The sequence below is a fragment of the Myotis brandtii genome, unplaced genomic scaffold (genome assembly GCF_000412655.1).
Source record: "Myotis brandtii unplaced genomic scaffold, ASM41265v1 scaffold312, whole genome shotgun sequence".
NCBI lineage: Eukaryota > Metazoa > Chordata > Mammalia > Chiroptera > Vespertilionidae > Myotis > Myotis brandtii.
The window spans coordinates 554897-575825 of record NW_005361955.1 but is presented as its reverse complement, the minus strand read 5'-3'; the positions used below and the strand labels follow the sequence as shown (position 1 = coordinate 575825).

Below are 20929 nucleotides of genomic sequence, written 5' to 3'. Positions count from 1 at the left end.
CTGGCTCTCCACTTACTAACTAAACAGACTTAGATAAATCACCTAATCTCTCTCTGGCTCAGTTTTCTCATCTATAAAAATGAGCTAGTAATACCTACTGGGAAGGACTGCTGTGAGGCTTAGAGATGGGATGAAAGTGCCTGAGATTAGGCGCTCACTTCACAGACAAATAATTAACCATGAAAGCAAACATTCTTCTTTATGCATTCTTTGGTTAAGGGACCAAGATGATCATCAAACCTGCACTCTTAGAGCCAGAACTTATTGACAGAAAGCGGCACATGAGAGGCTCGGGCAGGAAATTAACCCATTTTGGTGCAGGAGACGCAGAGCTGGATGGATACAGCAGTTGGAGTATCCAAGCTTAGAGATGCTACTTCAGATTCAGGGCAAGGCACCGCTTTGTCCTGGGGACAGCAGCATGGTTAGAGGCAATGATTCAAAATGACCTCAGCTTTGGTCTAATCCGGTCCTGTGACTAGACTACAGGGGACACCTCATCCAGGGTAGCAATTTCCTCTGCAGCTCTCACCAGGAGACTCACCGACACGGTAAAATACGGTGCTGCTGCTACAAAGCTCCAGCTGAGATGAAACGCACAGTACACACACACACACCGAGAGTGCTCCACTATACTTGCTCGGTATACAGGTTTCTATATATGTATGTAAACATACAGAAAAAGGTCTGGAAGGATAGAAACTAACCAGTGACACCCATTTCCTCAGAAAAGTTGAGGAGGTTATTAAAACTGGAAGCAGCTATCAAAGAAGGCTTCAGCTTTGTCTGAAATAGACTTTTTCAAAAAGAATGTATTTCTTCTGTAAGTAACCAATTTTTAAAACTGCCCAAACAAGATGATACCAAAACACCACTTTTAAAGTAAAGTGAAGCAATTTACTTTCCCCTCACTAGCAGTCCTCAGGTGGGGCATCTCACCCCAGAGGGTGTATAGGAATGTTTGCTGGCAGTATTTGACTGCCAGGCTGCTGGCATTTAGTTCCCCAGAGACGAGTGTGAGAGAAAGTCCCACTCTACAAGGTAGCATCCCAGGCACAGCAACAACAACTTGGCTTGGTTGTACTTATAAACTCATCTGTGACCCCTACTTAAGAATTTCCTGTCTTTGATTTGAACTACTGAGATGCCAGCCCATGTTCCATCCGGACATATAAAATGGTAAGTTTTATAACAAATGGGCTAGAGAAGTGAGTTGAAAAGCATGGCAGGTGCTCTGGCCAGGAAGCCCAAGTGGCCTGGGTTTTATGCCTCCTTTCAGGAGTGTGCAAAAACTTTGGGAATAAGGGTTGTCCAGGCACCATCCTGCAACTTTGTACTTAGCTAGGACTTTAAGGCATATGTCCCAGTGAGCAGTAGTCAGGCAAAAGCTGAGAGCCTTCAAGAGAAAGTTGGAGGGCCCTTCCCCGATGGTCAGCTGTTTTCACACAGGACCGTCTGCCTTCAGACCGCCAGCCCTTGGGGAGGCAGCTCTGAGCTCCCAGTAATGAGAGACAGAATGGTGATAACAGGCAAAACAGAAGAATGTGTTCTTTGCTCCCTTTCAATTCCATACTCTCTGACACTACTGTGGTATATGCATTCAACAACAAATATTTATGGAGCATCTGCCAAGTGCCTGGCACTGTGCCAGGTACTGGGACACAGAGAATGGGACAGATACGCTTACATTCTATTGGCGAAGACATCATAAACCAGTGATGGCGAACCTATGACACGCGTGTCAGAGGTGACACGCAAACTCATTTTTTTGGTTGATTTTTCTTTGTTAAATGGCATTTAAATATATAAAAATAAATATCAAAAATATAAGTCTTTGTTTTACTATGGTTGCAAATATCAAAAAATTTCTATATCTGACATGGCACCAGAGTTAAGATAGGGTTTTTCAAAATGCTGACACGCTGAGCTCAAAAGGTTTGCCATCACTGTCATAAACAGATATATGTAATAAGATGATTTAAAATTTGTTGTTTTTGTTGTTAATCACTTGAGGGTATTTTTTCCCATTGATTTTTTAGAGAGTGTAAGGGAGGGGAAGAGAAACATCGATGTGAGAGAGGCCCATCGAACGTGCCCCGACCAGGACCAGGGATGGAGCCTGCAACTGAGGTATGTGCCCTTGACCGGAATCTAATCCAGGACCCTTCAGTCTGCAGGTTAATGCTCTATCTGTGAGCCAAACTGGCCAGGACTCAGATGATGTTAAATAATGATAATTGTTATGATGAAACAACATGAGTAATGTGAGTGACAAAGACTGGTGGGGACAGCATATGATAGAATTCAGCAGAGACCTCTCTGGGAGGGGAGCTGAGGCCATGGCCTGGGTTCTGGGCAGAATGATAATTGTGCAGGGGGCCACTATGGAAGGCTTATGCCTGTGAGGGCTATTCCTGTCTCTTCCAGCCCAGCCAGGGCATCCAGCCATCTGGGACAGCAGATGTGGCTCACATCTTGTGGGTGGTCTGTGCTCCTGGGCAGTTCATTGTAAACTCATCACAGGAACGTTCATGCTGCTTCTTATTTTATTTGCCAGCTGATTCCACCCACGATTTCACACACATCTGAGAAAGCTGATTTCATATGAATCAAAGGTGTAGGAATAGAGTGTACTGGCAGGTAACTGGCACGGGATTTCAAAAATTATTGTTACTTTAATAATTAACACTTGTTTGGCACTTATTTTGTATCAGGCACTGCTCTTAACACATTGCAAATGTTAAATCATTTTGTTGTCACAACAAACCTGAATGCCAGGCACTGAGGAGTATTATTATCCTCAGTTCTTGCATGAGAACATGGGACTGTTTCTCCAATCATGGTCCAGAGTCACTACCCTTTATGTAAAGATGCAACTTTGGCTGAGGCCTCATATTTTCTGACTTTTTCTGTTGCCAAAGCAGAGAAACTAGCCAGCAGGCCCCCTCCTATGCTGCAAAGTCCATACTGTGAGGAAGAGATGAAGTCTTGGAGGAAGAGCCTTACAATCGTTGATGAAACCTGGCAGTGAAAATATTGGCTGCCACATCACTGTACTTGCCCAGTAGAGGTGCTCAAAACCCGAGCAAATTGCAGTACCAGTGTCTGTGTCCATGAAAATGCCAGTCAAGGGATCACTGCCACTCTAGGCACGGTTTTCCCACCACACTTCTCTTGTGCTGGACAACCAGGGCTCCCACCCTTCACCTCCTGCTGCTGGCCTGCCCCATCTGTGCTTCTTGACCCTGTGCAACCCCTCCCTCTCCACTGATTGGGCAGGAAGTGAACCACTTAGCACGGACTGCACCTAGTCAACCCAGGATTGCCCTCGTTCAAATGAGATCTGAGAGGTGATCAGATAGCAGCAGGCTCTGCAGCCAGGAGGACCTGCAGTCTCTGGGCTGGTGGTCACCATAGCACACAGAGGTGGATGAATGACAAGCAGACAGGCAGAGAGAGGCAGGGATGCAGGGAGCAATCCATCTGTTGAGCGGCTTTCCCATCCAGTGTTCCAGGCCTGGGTTCACCTCACTCACTGTCCTAGGTCTCCTTTACCTGTGTCCTTATACCACCTCCCCATCTTGTTATGGAGCTGGTTGGCCTCGGATTCTGTCTCTTGCATAGAAACATGGTTTTACTGGAGCAAACGGTATGAGGCCTGGATAGTATGAGGCCTGGACTGTACACTGTTCCCTGTGTGCCTCACACGGTTCCCTGGGGACTCAAAGGCCTGTAAAGGCCTGTACTGAAGAGACAGGTCTTCTAACCACTTGGATGATTCACTGTGAAGCTTCAATCACTTGTCACCAAAAACGAAAACTTCTAGAATTTAGATGGTCTTGGGCAAGTCCATTTGTCTAAGAAATCCCATTCTGCGGGACAGATATTTTTTCTTGGCACTATTATAATGCCAACTCTTCGGGCCAAATACTTCCTTTGCTGATGGCTTTTCAGTGCTACCTGCACGCTCTTTAATGGCGAGCATGAATTTCTCCTCCCCACATTAGGCATGGAAATAATAATAGTGAGTCCAATGGTTTTTGAATTTTCAGCACAGAATCTTTTTTTTTTTTTTTTAACATTACTTGAAATCTCAGTACAGAGCAATATAAGACAAGCCACCTCTGGGTTTCTTCTTCTCTCTGTACCCGTCCCCCCACTCTCAGCCAAAGGTTCTTCTAGAACCCAGGTGCTCTGGGAACAAACATTTGGTGCACTGCTCAGGGTGGGAGATCCTTTCATCCTATCTCACAAATACCCAGGGGCACCCATTACATGTTATAGACATACTATAGCCCATCCCAAGCTCTGGAAATGCTCTGGAAACAGTGAAATGAAAGACATGTCCCCAACACAAAGGAGAGGAGGGACAGATAAGATGCCAACAGCCCGCAAACAGAGCCTGTGCCCAGTTACAAGGCGGTCACAAGAACAGTTAGGCCTCCGGGCTCAGAGATGGGAGAAATGGCCAGAGCTAGAGCAGTTGGCAGCTCCACAGAGCTAGTGGCGCTTCAGTAGGATTTCAACAGATTTACATAAAAAGGGAAAGTAAACTGAGGGGTGGGGGTAATGGGTGCATCCAGACAGGAGGAGAAGCAACAATAAGGGTGAAAAAGGGACCAATTAGCTTGTGAATTAGGTCAGATAAGAGGGCATTCCAACTGGGAAAATGAGAAGGGGCCATATTTTGAATGACAGGTTAGGAAAATTCAACTCATCTGGGAGACCAGTAAGAGCCCTGCATGATTCAACTTAGGAGGAAAAACACATTAGGAAAAAGAAAAATAAGATAAGACCAAAATTAGACATCAAGCTGCTCAGATGTGGTGTTTGAAAGACGAAGGGTCAACGGTGATGACACATTTCCCCATTGCTGACTCTCCCCCCAAAAGGGTAGCAAGCCTTCTGGACTGGCGAAGGCAAGCTGCATCATCTTCCCCTTACTCATCGGGCATCGCAGAGCGTGCTGACTCATTTGAAGTCACCCATTTGAGGACTCTGGGGTCCTGACTCACAAGCCTTCCCAGAAGAATCCTCTCCAACAAGAACACCTGGTCACCAGCCATGTGTTCAGCAGCAGTGAGAACAGTCTGCGACCCGTGCTTCTCAGATCTGTTTCCTTCTGTTCAAATCGGGGAAAGGGAAACACCCAAACTCTCTCCCAGCCTCAGCCTGAGCCAACTACGACACACTTAGAGCCAAAGAATTCAAAGAAAAATGGCCCAAACTATCACAGTGGAGCACACATGCAGGTGCACACCGTCATCCCTGAAGCAGGCATGAGCATCCTTGCTGAACTGGGAAAGGTGGGGGCTGCACTCTATCCGGCCTGCCCCGAAGGAAGGGCCGGGTGCTATAAACTTCCGTGGGAATACGGTATAAGACGTTTCCTCACCAGACACAATTTGATGGTGACACATTTGGGCTGGCCAGCTCTCTCTCTCTCTCTCTCTCTCTCTATCTCTCTATCTCTCTATCTCTATCTCTATCTCTATCTCTATCTCTATCTCTATCTCTATCTCTCCCTCCATAATCGAGAACCCAGAGACATGAAGAGGGCACATTTGGGAGTGGAGATAAGGCATCAAAAGTCTGAATGCCCTACACAAGGCTCATGGACGAGGTGGTGCACAGACACCCTCTTGTCCTAGTCCTCCGGTTCCAGACACTGTGTTCTGTCGAAGAGCTCTGCAGGGCGGATGAGAATGACATCATCAGAAAAGGGGACAAAGCAGAAAGAAGAGAGCTGCCCGTACGTCCTCTATCAGCAGAGGAAGGTTTTCCAGGAGGTCGCACTGGACTTCCCAGCACCTCCCTCTGAATTCATAGGAGCCTGTTCCTGAGGCTCTGGGGGCCCAGGGGAGGGAGCACCTGTGGTGGCCTTACAGTCAGGAGAGCGTGTCAACCACAGTTCAGCCAGTGACTCAGCACTGTTGGGAAGTTGAGACCACTCTGATGTCACCAGCTGCTGTCAACACTGGACCCACCCGGCGCCGGCCCCACACGCAGGAGGAAACTGTTAAACCAACTTCCTGGTGACTGAGGCCCTCTTCCACAATGAACATGCCATCTCTCCTTCACTGGTTTTCTGTGCCAATTAGTTTTCCAAAATTTGTTAATACAATAATGTATACCTGGTTTTTTAAAATTTCAAATAGCGCCAAAGGCAGTCCAATGGAAAGAAAAGCAAGAGTTTAAGTATAATTTTCTAGTTCTTGGTGCATCCATTTAAGGCAGCATCATGTGACTTCATTTTTGTAGATGAAGAAATTAACCTGCTTTGCACGTTCTTCCACTTCTGCTCTCCTCCATCCTGTCCTGCTCCTAACCGCTGGCCTCTTTACCATCACTGCTACATGGCACCAAGGTTTACAACTTCTATGTTCTGTTCTAGAAATATAGGTGTTTGTACTTCATCTAGGGCTTGATTTTTTTTTTTTAATCCTCACCCGAGGATATTTTTCCATTAATTTTTAGGGATAGTGGAAAAGAGAGGGAAAGACATCAATTGGTTGCCTCCTGCATGAGCCCCAACCAGGGCCCAGGTGGGGCAGGAGCCTGCAACCGAGGTGCATGCCTTTGACTGGAATTGAACCCGGGACCCTTTGGTCCGCGGGCTGACGCTCTATCCACTAAGCCAAACTGGCTAAGGCTAGAGCTTGATTCTTAAAATTAAAAAAAACAATCAGCACTTATAATATTTTGATTGTGCCAGTTGCTCCCTCCAGAGGCAAGTGGAGACCCTCAGAGGAAGACATGCAGACGAGTCACTGAAGTTGTGCTGCCCAAAGGGAAATAAAACAAACTGAGTTGGGAGGAGGACTTGAGGAGGGGATGGAGAGTGTATGAAAGTTATTTTTCCTCAGAAGTTGAAAGCATTTCTCTAACTCTGATCATGAAGGATGGAAGGAACAAAACTAGGGGCCCTCATTTATATATTCCTCTGTATTTTTCAAGCACCAACTAGGTGCAGGATACAATGAGAAGCATGTAATATGCACAGGATAACATTTCTTGCCTACAAAGAGCTCCTAAGGAAGAGAAAGGAAAATCAAAGAGTGTACAAAGAGTGAAAGTTCCTAGAAGGCAGGATTTTTTTTTTCTACTTTGTTCATTGTTGCATTTTTTGTAGTTAGACTAGCCAATGACTTAATGAATGAGTGAATGAATGAATGAATGCCAGAGTTAATAGTGGAGGGAGGTTAGGGAATGTGGGAGGGAGAATGAGGGAGGGGGATACCTATGACATCAGTAAGACAAAGTGTGGAAGGCAGGTGATTCAGGCTTGAATGCTCAGAGACCGTTCCCAAAGAGAGTTTGGGTTGAATACCGAAGACCAAGTAGGAGGCAGAAATGGGAAAGGGAATTCCCAGTAGTGGGATAGAAGCAGAAGATGAGTATGGGAACATGGCAGGAAATGAGGGAGAATGACAAGAGAGAGCATTTCATGAAGGGACTTGTGTGCTGGGCTGACAAGACTGGCTTTACTCCAGGGGCGAGAGGGAGAATCTTGGAGGACTGTCAGCAGGGGAGCAGCATGGTCAGGTCTGTATTTTAGAGACACCCCTGCTTGGGCAGGGTTGGGGTAGATGGGGCTGGAGGTGGTAGTCCAGCCAGGGGATGAAGCTGTCTCTGGAATGAGACAAGGTAAGAAGCTGAACTAAGGCCTGAGGTTGGAGAGAAGAGCTCAGCCCTGAAAAACATGTAGAAGGTAGAACCTGGACAGTTTGGTAGCTGAGGGGCTTTGTGGGTGAGCTCCTGATCTGATGGGGTGGTGGCATCATTCATAAAGAGAGGGAATGAAAGAAGAGCAGTGGGCCCGACCGATGTGGCTCAGTGGTTAAGCGTCGACCTATGAGCCAGGAGGTCAAGGTTCGATTCCTGGTCAGGGCACATGTCTGGGCTGCAGGCTCAATCCCCAGAAGGGGGTGTACAGCAGATAGCCAATCAATGATTCTCTCTCATCATTGATGTTTCTATCTCTCTCTCCCTCTCCCTTCTTCTCTGAAATCAGTAAGTACCACTGTATGTTGTGTATATGGGATATTCAACTAGTAATGTCTCTATTATTTTTTATTTTTATCCTCAACTGAGGATATTTTTTTCTATTGATTTTTAGAGAGAGTGGGAGGGAGGAGAGGAAGAGAGAAAGAGAGGGGGAGAGAGAGAGAGAGAGAGAGAGAGAGAGAGAGAAACGCCAGGGATCGAACCTGTAACTGAGGTACGTGCATGCCCTTGACCAAGAATCAAACTCGAGACCATTTGGTCCGAGGACCGAGGCTCTAATCACTGAGCAACCCGGCCAGGGCTGGGGATGTCTTTAGACAGGTGTATCTATTTACATATCAGAGAATTATTGGCAAGTAAGTGGTAGGTAAAGCCACAGGCAGAAAGCTGTAGGGTAGTATGAAAGTGAATGAGAAACACTACCTATCGTATAAGGATGGACAGACTCAGAGAAGTCCATGAAGTAGACTGGGATTGCTGAACTGGGGGAGGGTGTCACTGATTCAGTGCAGGATGTATGAATGAATGAATGAGTACAGTGTGGGACAAGGGTAGGTTTATAGTTGTGATTACTCAGAATACAAAGTTTACTATTGTGTTATTATTTATTAACTACTGTATTATTTTCTATATGAACAAATGTAAACCTACTTTTGTCCCACCCTGTATATCTCATCCCTGCCTCTCCTTCTGGGTTTCCCTCCCTGAAGTAGCTTCAAGCACTAGATTGTAAACTAGAATCTGCCCCCGTTAATCTTGGATTGACAGCCATGAGAGACACAACTTAGCTCTGGATGTGATTATAAAGTTTCTCTAGGATTTTCAGGAAATGCTGGAAGTCAAGCATGGGTTCTCCAACCATGGGTTTCTCTGGTACTTTGTTTTGGTTTTTAAAAAATGTCTTTTAATTTTAAAATAGTTTAGGTACAGAGAAAAGTAGGAAAGACAGTACAGAGAATTCCCATATATCCAACACCCAAGTTTCCCTATTCTTAACACCTTACCATGGTGTGCTACCTTCGTCATAACTAGTGCACTAATTCTGATGCATTATTAAATAACGTCCATACATTGTTCAAATTTCCTTAGTTTTTAAGCAATGTCCTTCCGTTGTTCTAGGAAAGGACCCAGGACACCACATTACATTTGGTTGTCATGTCTCCTTGGGCGCCTCTGGGCTGTGATAGTTTCTCACATTTTCTGTTTTTGATGATCTTTCCAGTTTTAAAGAGTACTGGTCACGTTTTATAGAGTTTCATTCAGTTTAGATTTTTCTGATGTTTTTCTCATTATCAGACTGGGGTTATAGGTTGTCAAGAGGAAGCCCAAGAGGTCAGGTGCCATTTTCATCATATCATATCATATCATATCATATCATATCAAGGTATATGAGTTATCACAGTTGATGTTGATGTTTGTCACCTGGCTGAGTCCTGTCTGTCAGGTCTCTCCACTGTACAGTTACTCCCCTCCCCGCCCCCCATGATGTTTGTCACCTGGCTGAGTCCTGTCTGTCAGGTCTCTCCACTGTACAGTTACTCCCCTACCCCCCCTCAATACACACTGTGCTCTTTGGAAGGTCACTATGTGCAGACCACACTTATGGAGTAAAGCGTTTCCTTTCCCCTTCTTGAGGGAGGAGGAAATTAGCTTTCTAAATCTCATTCTGCCTTGCCCTGGCTGTTGTGGTTCAGTTAGCTGGGCATTGTCCTGTGCACCAAAAAGTTGCCGGTTTGACTCCCAATCAGGGCACATGATGGGATTGCAGGCTGGATCCTTGGTTGGGGGCGAGCCTGGAAGGATGTCTTGTCTAGGGGCCCATCTGGCAAGCCCTCCAGAGTATATTTGTTGCTACTCTGGTTGTCTACTGAATTGTCATGCATGAGGCTGGCCTAACTTAAAAGTCAGGAATAAGTTAAGAACCTCCAAAAGGGGAGGAATCGGAAAGAAGTACTTGAAAAAAATAATGATGTGTCATTGTGTTTTGCAGATAATGTCCTTCTTTGTTACATTAACAGCACTCACTTCTATAAACCAAGAGCTTCAAAATAAAGGCACACAATGTGATCAGAGACTATATCACTACAAAAAAAGTAAGTTAAAGAATTTCACCCTGGCCGGATGGATCAGTTGGTTGGAGCATCATCCCATACACCAAAGATTGCCAGTTTGATTACCAGTCAGGGCACATACACAGGTTGCAGGTTCGATCCCTGGTTGGGGCATATATGGGAGGCAACTGGTCGATGTTTCTCTCTCACATCAATGTTTCTGTCTCTCTCTCCTTCCCTTCCTTTCTAAAAATCAACAAACATATCCTTGGGTGAGGATTAAAAAAAAAATTTTATACCAAGATTGTAGGAAAGAAGACTGTAATTTAAAAACACAATGACACTCCAACAAGAATACTTGCCATGTGAGTAAGGAAACTTAGCATAATAATTTTTTATAATTTAATAAAAAAATTATTGTATTCTGGTAAGATAAGACCCTATCACCCTACTTTGGTTTCCTCCAGAGTAAGGAAAAGCAAGGAGGCAACAAACATAAACTGTTTTTCTTTTTCACTCGTTTTCCTCCTTATTGCCTGGACTTTGAAGTTCAATGTCATGTAAACATTAACCAGCTTCTTAAATAAAACCACAAAGAGCAAACTGTGACCTGAGCATATGATTTATCTAAATACTTTCCCATGAGCTCTAAGGATTCTAATTTTCTCTCTGCCAGCCTGTCTCTATCGCATAGAATTAGCTTTAAAATAGTCTTGACTTATCATCATCATTATTATTGTAATTGAAGTGTTTTCCAAAGAATGTCTATCAGAGATGATTACAGATGGAAATATCTATTAAGTTGCTTAAGGTAAAAAGTAGTAATTAGATTTTTTTTTAAAAAGCATGTGAAATAGCAGTACAAATGGGCAGAAGTGATCACACTGGCTGAAGTTTGGAACCCACTGAACTCTTGCATTAATCAGTTTCACAGGTCCAACTTACTGCACACAGAAAGCCTGAATCATCTTATTATAACTTTGGGAAGAACCCACAGCAGCTAAGATGGTACTTTTATATGTTTTTGCTAGTCACCAGTCATCATCTAAACCAGCGGTTCTCAACCTGTGGGTCGAGACCCCTTTGGGGGTCGAACGACCCTTTCACAGGGGTCGCCTAAGACCATCGGAAAACACATATATAATTACATATTGTTTTTGTGATTAATCACTATGCTTTAATTATGTTCAATTTGTAACAATGAAATTGGGGGTCACCACAACATGAGGAACTGTATTAAAGGGTTGCTGCATCAGGAAGGTTGAGACCCACTGATCTACACACATTAGCAACAGTTTTCCTTTATAATACAATTTTCCTGATTACTAGAGTCTAAATCACTCAGGCAAATCCTTGAAAACAAATCACATGCCTCGTGAACACAATCTTTGCAAGACTGGTATGAAAAAGGGAGGTTACTCTGCTTTTGCTTTGGATATGTTTTTAGATTTCCTCCTAGGCTACATTTTATTTGCCACAAATTATAAAATAATATATTATAGTGACATATCCTAACATTAGTTATGTTGCTGAAAAATCTAATCCTTAGTTTTAAGATCTTGATTTTATAAAAATGATCTGTCTTACTTGTTCCTCTCTACCTCCACCATGGTGGTGTGTTCTTTTGTGATGTATGTGTCATTTAGAGTTGGCTTGCTGGACCTGAATTGTGTAGCCCATATGATATCAAATAACTGCAAGACTAATATTAAGAAGATGCTCATTTCCTTAATATTTTATCTGCACCAAGATGGTTTTCCTTAACACATAATTACATATGTTTGGACGTTTGGTGAATTACTATGTGGTTAATCCCTCTCAACTGAAGGAAGCCTAGATATTTGTAAATTTCCTCGGTGCACCATTTCTGATTAGTTGACCTTTTCTAAATACCAAACCGACCAGTTGCCATCAATTCTATCACCTTCCTGATCACCATGCATTTATCCATAAATAAAGTTCTTGGTTGTTTTAATTTGCTTTTGAGAATTGGGCATAGACAGAACAAATGACTATCACATCACAGAGTTTTGAATTTATCCTAAAATGTAACCACTGTTATTTATCGTTATGCCTAAGTTCCAGAGTATATTTGTTGCTATTCTGGTTGTCTACTGTTCTTTTACCTGTATAAATTCACCCTTCATTTTACAAAGTGACTTAATTTGTTTTATTGATTCTAGGTGTCAGTGACAATGGACTTGATTAACTTTGAAAACACAACTCTTATCGTCATATTATTTCTGAATAATACATTCACATCCTTTCCATTCATGCTAATTCTTTAAGTCTCTTCCTCTCTCTCTTTCCCTCCTACCTTGCTTTCCTTCCTTCATCAAACATTTATTGAGAATCTACATGTCAGGCACTATGCTAGATGTAGGGAATCAATGATGGATAAACTCTCCGTCCCCCATGAAGCTATTTATTGATTTAACACCCTTCTTTCCTGTTTATTCCAAAGGTCATGTGTAGAAAATACACTAATGAAATACACGGGAAAGAAAGCAAACATGGGCAGCTTTCACTGAGTTGGAAAAAAAAAATAAGTCACCAACCTTTAGCTGTTGCAGAGTAATCTTTCTTCTGTTGGGGCTCTGGCTACATCAACAATTCTTTTCTCCAAGAACTGGCCCTGGGGAGGGCATTCCTCCTCTTCTAGCGTAAATAACATTGGGTGGGAATACTTGGACGGACACCAGTTTGATGAAACCCAGAGCAGCAGGAGAGCCTTCCTAGAAAACGTAGGTGCCCACACTCGTTTGGTGTGGCTGCTTGAGGCCTCTGGTAGAGAGCTCCTGTGGAAAACCACAAATGCACAGGAAATTGGACAAAATCAGATAAAGGCAAACCATTAAATGACACATGTACAGAAAGGAAACAGTTAAGAATTAACCCAAATTCATTTAAGGCTATAAGAGCGAGTGGTGCAACGGTTTAGTTAATAAATAGCTAGTCTCCAAAGCTAGCGTATTTGAACCAAATGACTAAGGGCTTTCATAGCTAGGAGCGGGCAGGTGGATGGAGAAATGAAACCATCACAGAGAGAATCACAAATTGCTGTGAGAAGTAGGAGCAGGCACTGTAAACTAGACCATCATAGATCTGGACATCTATTGCTCTCTACATAGTCATGCATACATCTATTGATAATTTCATTAAATACTTGTTGAGTTCTACTGTTTTTAGATTATGGTGTTGGGGATACAGCAGTGAGAATGCCCTCATGGACCTTAAAATTCAGCAATATGTGGAAGGCACACTGAATAATCAACTGGAATTTAGGTAGAGATTCTACAAGGAAAATGGCAATGTTCAAACTTGAGTCTGAGTTTGGCTAGTGTTTTGAATACCAGAGCTCCAAAAACCTTCCAGTGGAACAAGCTGTCTCTTACCCCTCATCCTTTCCCTAGTCTGAGGTTGTCTCCCCGCCCCCTTTTTTTATTCTCTCAGCTTAGAAAGACCTGTCCTGTCTGTAGGCTCTGGTCCATCTGTACTCAGGCCTCCAGTCCTTCCCTAATTTCTAATTTCTTCACTCTTTTTGACTTCTACAAATGGAGTTCAAGTTCCTGGACATCCAGATTCAATATTTGCCCAATATCCTCTATTTAACTGATCAATATACATGATCCCACTCAAAACACCCTAACCTAGCCCTGAAGAACTGGAGTGTGGAGTATGATAGCCTGGGCAGTGCCTAAGGAATGTAGCCAGCGATAGAGGTGAGCAAACCCAAATGTAAGAATAGTTCATAGAAATCTATATGTAGGGACATGTTGCTTCCAGGAAGACATTCCCAGAAATACTTCATCCTATATTGTGGTTTGGAGATACTTTAGTGGTAAAAGTAAATAAAATTAGAAAAAAGACCACTTGTAAATTCAAACAAAACAAAAAATATAGGATGGAAAACTACTTGTGGAAAGTGACCATCACTGAAGAGAACAGAGAAGGAGAAACTGAGGAGGAGGGTTTTATCATTGTGTCTCCAATACTATGCAAGTGGGGAGATGACTGGCCTGCTGGTCCATCTGGAAGGCATATCCCATACAAGAGACATGTAATATCATAATTTAATTCATTTATTCATTCCCCTAGTTTTTGTTTTGTTTTTTGAGCATATACTGTGTGGTCCAGATACCACTGAAGATAACTCAACAGACAAGATAATGTCTTCCCTCTTGGAGCTCACAGCCTAATGAGAAATGCAGGATTATAAACAACTAATTAAAATACTATAAATTAGGGTTTTTGGTTCAAGGTTCCTTGGGACCTCAGAAGGTAGGCAGTCCCATACTTCGCAGAAAGATCAAAGAAAGCATTCCCAAAGAGGAGACCTTTCTGTAGACTTCCAAAGAACAGGGTTTTTCCATGGTGGAATTTGTTGTGTGTGTGTGTGTGTGTGTGTGTGTGTGTGTGTGTGTGTTTGTGTGTGTGTGTGTGTGTGTGTTTTGTCTCCCTTAGCTCTTCCTAATGGGAAAAGATTGTTTAGAACTAGTCTACACGAATAGTACAGTTTTCTTGGCAAATATAGCTCTCATTGTTAAACTAAAATTCCAGTTCATTTTTAGAACCAGTATGGAAATCACTCACTTGGGCCAGAATTGAAAAAAAGTTTTTGAATCTCCAAAGTCAAGGGCTGAATCCTTAAGCAGCATTAGAAGACATAGTAACTGAGAGTCCTGGCCTGATTGGCCAGACATCCTTATTTCTCTTTCCCCATTTATGATTGGTAACTGGCTCAACCTGGGAGCTTTAGGGCCATGTAAGAGCAAGCTCCACATTTCCTGAACAAAAAGTAAAATGTGTATGGGCGTGCAGCAGGGGCTCTTCCGCACTTAAAGGAAGCCCTTCCAAATAGTGCTCAATAATAGCGGGAGGACTTGAATTAATTTTTATTTTCCCTGGTGCCTAAGCCTTCATACCTGAAGGCCCTGTCTTAGTTTGCTAGGGCTGTAATAACAACATGCCACAGGTTTAAACAACAGAAATTACTTTTCTTATGTTCTGGAGGCTGGAGGTCCAAGATCAGGTGTCAGCAGGGTTGGTGTCCTCTGAGGTCTCTCTCCTTGGCTTGCAGATAGCTGTCCTGTTACTATGTCCTAACATGGCCTTTTCTCTGTGTGTACACATCCCTAGTGTATCTTTTTGTGCTCAAACTTACCCTTCTTATAAAGAGACGGGTAAGTTTGAATTAGGGTTCACTCTCATGGCCTCATTTTAACGGAATCACCTCTTTAAAGGCCTATCTCCAAATGCAGTCACATTCTAAAGTACTAGAGGCCTGATGCACGAAATTCATGCAAGAGTAGGCCTTCCTTTCCCCAGCTGCCGGCACTGGCTTCCCTGTGGCACCTGGGACCCAGGCTTCTCTCTGGCCGCCAGCCGGCACCCGGGACCCGGGCTTCCCTCATAGCCCCAGCTTCCTCTGGAAGGTCATCCGGAAGGACGTCTGGTCTAATTAGCATATTATGCTTTTATTATTATAGATTAGGATTTCAACATGTAGATTTGGGGGGGACACAATTCAGTCCATAACAGCATGCCTCTGCAGATTCTTGCTGTCTGATTGCCTTGTGATTCATTGTGTGGAAAGCAATATGAACCACAGAGAAAGCCAGTGACCATTGGGCCCTCTACTTCATGAGAGAATGCCTACCTCAAACCAAGAGAGAAGTGGAAGTCTTGGGTTCTGCACCCCCTTATGCATACCTGCACTATATTGCAGAGAGAACCTCCTTTCATGGCCTTCCAGGATTTGGGGCATCTCCCTGACAGTGTCTACTAGAGACAGCTCAAATGTCTCTGTATTTTACACCTTAGGATCACATGGGAAAGATACAAACAATGACTACCAGAGGCTTCAGACTAAGGAGTCTTCAAAGATCTCAGGTTGCTTTTATAAGCAAACTACAATGTGAAAACAGAGTCAAGAGGAGAGGAAGTAAAAGAACTCTGCAAGGCTCAGTTAGCAGCACTGTGAAAGTTACTGTTTCCTGTTTGCTAACAAACCTCATTCTTCCACAGGAGCCTTGCTCAGCATTAACAGGTCCTGTTTGCCAGTGGCTCTGGGTCAATTTACTGAAAACCAGTTGTTTCCATTTCACCTATGTAGTCTGGGCCAATCCCACCCCTTCCCTTCTTGTCCTTCTCAACAAGTTTCTTCATTGTTTCTAATCCTTCCATTGTCATTTGTTTTCACTTTCCCCAATCCTTTCAAGTACCTCTTGGTTTCTCAGGCCTTTGTCACTTTCCCACTTTCTTTATCAATCCTGGTCCTAAATCACTCCCAGAAGCACAGATCCCTCCCTTTACACCCCAGTCTTTAGCCCCTCGCATTAAACCCATTTCCTCTAGTCTAGACCCTCCCATTACATCAAGCATGTCAAACTCACAGCCCGCGAGCTGCATGCGGCCCATAACAAATATTTTTGTGGCCCAGCCAATATAGTGGCATGTAAGAAATGTTTTAATAAAAATTTTGTAACTTAATTTTTACAATATCCTGTTATACATTATTAATAACGAACTACAACGTTCGCTAATGACTGATTACTATAATCGTGTTGCATTCATTTCCCTTACGTGCCTTAAAAACGCAGGCGCACCATTTCTCTCCACTAATACTAGCAGTGAATATTTTAGCAGCCGATTGCCACGTCATTAGTCTTGTACTGACTTGTTTGGTGTGCACAACAGGAAATACTTCGCTTTCAGAGAACAAGAAAAATAGGTTCATTTGCGTTATGCTTATTAATCTGTGCAGTTATTCAGTGTCTGGTAAGGTAATGTTCAAGAAAAAATATTAATTTTTATTAAAATGTTCTATTATTTAATGTTAACGATGACTCATTTATTTCAGCTCTTTGTATTCAGCATGACTCTATTGAAATAAACCTACGTTTCTATAAAAATTGAAGCTTTTGTTTTTTTGCGGCCCACATCAACTTAAACCTTGTTCATTTGGCCCGTGTTAGCCTTTGAGTTTGACATGCTTGCATTACATCCATTCCCCTAGCACCTCCCACTAGTCCTTGACTCTCCCACTACCTCAAAGGGAACACAGGAATTTTAATGGTGATAAATAAAGTCCAATTGCCTATCGAAAACACTGTACCAATTTATGCTCATATCAACAGAGAATTATATGAAAGGGCTTGATCTCAGAAACCTCTTTACCAACACTATTACTCTTTTATAACTAGCTGATAATATTTTTGTGAAAATAAACATCTTACTGCTGTTTTATCTTGTAATTTCCTTACTAGTAATGTTGAAAATCTTGTCATATGTGTTTTGGTTAACTGTATTTCTAATTCTGTGAATTGCCTGTTCGTATTTGTCCATTTTTCAATTGGGTTGCCTTTTTCTATTGATTTATAGATTTTGGATTATTAGACTCTTATCATTTATATAATCTCATGAATATTTTCTCCTTGATGTCCCTTGTCTTCTAACCTCAGGTCCTTGAGTGAGACCGAGGGCCTGGAACTCTGCGGGGTGAGCATACAGGGAGAGGTTTACATTTAACAGTGTAGTGAGCCTGCCTTTGTATCTGTTGTGGTTCCAGTTAGAAGGTGCTCAGATAAATTCCTAAAAGGGGTCTAAAATGGATTCTGAGTGGGGCAGTTTTCAGAACTGGTGGACTGGCAAGCCCAGTAGACATCTGCTCTTATGAGGGTGTTAGGGGAGAGAACTTGGCATGCGATATGACATAGGACAGATGTTGGTATCTTGCCTGACCCTAGGGAAGACAGGGACTAAGCCAGAAGCAGAGAACGTCTTTTTATGAGGGATTTTGTGTGGCTTAAAATGGCAGTCTTGTTAATGTGGTGAGATTGCCTATGTAGCTAGAGGTCTGGGGACTGGTTCTCAGGTTACAAGTAAAATATCACAAACATGTTGCAGACACAGATTCAGAGAGCCATGAAATGTGCACAAAATTCTTTAGAGCCAAACAATGCACATTCACGTCCAATATACCGGAGGAATATGCTGCAAAATAGACACGATGCTTACATAGAAGAAGTGGACTCTTCTTCCACGTGTTCTTTTAATTTTTTTCTTATAAAATATTTCACACCTCAAATAACTTAATATGTAAGAGATAAAGAAGGCTAATAAACATCAATCATCTGGTTTGAGACAGAACATTATAAATCTCTTTGAAGACCCAGGTATATTTTTTTATTTAATACAATAAACTGAAAACTGAACACCACATCTTCACTTGGTATGTCATTGGCAGAGCTGCACCACATGCTCATACCAACACATATTATTTCAATGGTGACAGGACCATCAGGATTGCTTACACAAGAGTTTTTTAAATTTTTTGGTTTGCAGACCCCTTTACATTCTTAAAAATTATTGAGGACCCCAAAGAGCTTCTGTTTATATTGGTTATATCTAGCAGTAATTACCATATTAGAAATTAAAACAGAACATTTAAAAATATTTAATTCATTTTAAAAATCCAATAAGAAATCCAATACATGTTAATACACATGTGCATGCACACACACACATTAAAAACACACACACATATTTTCCAAAACAAAAAATAATTATTGAGAAGAACCTCACTGTTTTACATTTTTACAAATCTCTGTTTGGTTCGGTAACTGCTTCTGCATTCCAGTCTGTTCTAATGTTGTTTTGGTTGAAGTACATGAAAAAAATTTGGCCTCACAGGGATATGTAGTTGGAAATGATAGGAGTGTTTTAATAGCCTTTTCTGATAAGTATGGATACTCTTTTTTGATACTATACCAAAATATAAAAACGACAGCTTCGTATTGGTTAGTAGCAAGGTGGAATCTAAAACTATATCAATGAGCTTTTCAAGCTGTTACAACAAAAACCCACTGGGCCATTTTGAATTGGAATATAGTTTTTATCCCTGCATCCTGGTTTTGTCATTTCATGAAGGTCGTTTGGAAAACACTGGGTCACTAAGTGACGTGTTATTAAAACATGTCCACAAATTCTTGGTACCCTTCCCTTTAAGAGGCAGAGCGCATTTACCCTCTCCTCGAGTGTGGGCTGTACGTATGACTCACTTCTAATGAACAGAATGTGGTGGAAATTACACAGTGTGTCTTTGGAGAGTACATCATAAGGCTTCTATTTTCCTCCCTCTCTCTCGGGTCACTTTGCTCCGGGTGAAGCTGGCTGCCATGTTGTGAGGATACTCAAAGCCCCATGGAGAGGTCCAGGTGGTGAGGGACTGAGGCCACTTGCCAACAGCCATGTGAGTGTGCCTCTTGGACGCAGATACTCTAGCTGCCTGCAGCCAAGCTTTCAGATGACTGCAGCCTCAACAGACATCTTCACTGCAGCTGCAGGAGAAACCCTAAGTCAGAACCGTCTACCTAAGTCAAATTCTTGACTCACAGAAATTGAGAGATAATAAATGTTTGTTGTTTTAAATCACTATGTTTGGAGTAATTTGTTCTGCAGCAACAGATCTCTGAATTATGCAGATCTTCCAAATGTTGACACGTTATTCAATGTAAGAAAAGAAAAAATCACACTTGCAGATATCATCACCTAGTTCATCAGAAGAATCTTTTAAAACATTGGGAAACTGTCAAGTTATGCGGCAGATGTGGTTTTCAAAATTCTAATTTATGCTTGAAAGACCAAATTTTATCATTAGCAACAAATAATGTCAGTTATTTCCCTTGAAGTGACAATCTCATTTTGTTCACTTGGTGGAAAATGTCTACCAAACACCAAGACCAAATAATCACTGTCAGTCATCCGAGTAAAAGAGGTGTGTTTTGGGAGTGTAGTTCAGCTGGCATATTGAACGAGCACAGGATTGCTTTTTGCCAACCAAGTGATACCTATGACTACCTCCACAGGAGGAGGAATCCCACTGCCAATAGCATAACAATACCTGCCATCAGGACCAGCAGTGCCAGGACATCGACCCACTCCATAGGCTGCAGGTGTTGGGGTTGCCAAGGGAGACAAGACTCACACAGGCACCGGATGGAGCAACACTTGACTCACCTAGAGAACAGAAAGAGCAAGATCAGCTTCAATAGTGAGTTTCCCCCATGGCCTGCATGCATGCACTGCATGTACTGCTCTTTGGCTGCAACTGAAGGACCCCCCCCCCCTTCCCTCCCTACTAGGAACAGATAGAGCAATAGGGCTGGTCAGGTGCCATATGACACACATGCTTTAGCAGAAGGAGGAAGTACACATCAAGTCCAGAACAGGGAAAGATGACCCCAAAGAGAGGTGGCCAGCACGGGCTGTGAGAGCCCTTTCTCTTGGTAAGGAAATGCTCTAGGCACAAGGCATATTCTTATGCAACTGTACAGGGGTTGAAAGACTGCATACGTGGTTGCTTTTCCCAGCACTTTTCCTCAAGACAAATATAGAACACTGGTCTGCAGCAGACTCGCTTTACGCCTATTTTTCATCCTGCCACACAGAATATGGAAGGACGTGTACTCAAGGTTCAAAATTTAGTATAATGACTACTTTTAACAGCTTCACTAAGGACATTCTTAAGTGAAATTGGCTCTCCCTCCCTCCAAGAGCATTGGTGAAAAACACAGTAACTGCAAATATAGCTCAATGCCATTGCCTTGATTCATGCCAAGGTGCCAGCAGTTTTACATACCATTTTATTTATTTAAAAAGTTTTCTTTATTTATTTATTGATTTGAGAGAGAGGGAGATTTGTTGTTCCACTTATTAATGCATTCATTGGTTGATTCTTGTATGTGCCTTGACTGGGGATTGAACCCAACTTTAGTATATCAGGACAATGCTTTAACCATCTGAGCTACCCCACCAGGGCCTACATACCATTTTATTATTATTATTATTATTAAATATATTTTATTGAT

At 42.5% G+C, this 20929-nt stretch overlaps 1 long non-coding RNA gene across 1 annotated transcript in view; it reads left to right on the top strand.

The window, feature by feature from the left end:
* Positions 1-2101: 2101 nt before the first annotated feature.
* LOC106726739 overlaps positions 2102-20929 on the top strand; it is a 29296-nt gene continuing 10468 nt past the window's right edge. Inside the window, exons 1-2 of the long non-coding RNA XR_001362837.1 lie at positions 2102-2130; positions 19928-20112. This is a non-coding gene — a long non-coding RNA (uncharacterized LOC106726739). The remainder of the gene's footprint in view (positions 2131-19927; positions 20113-20929) is intronic.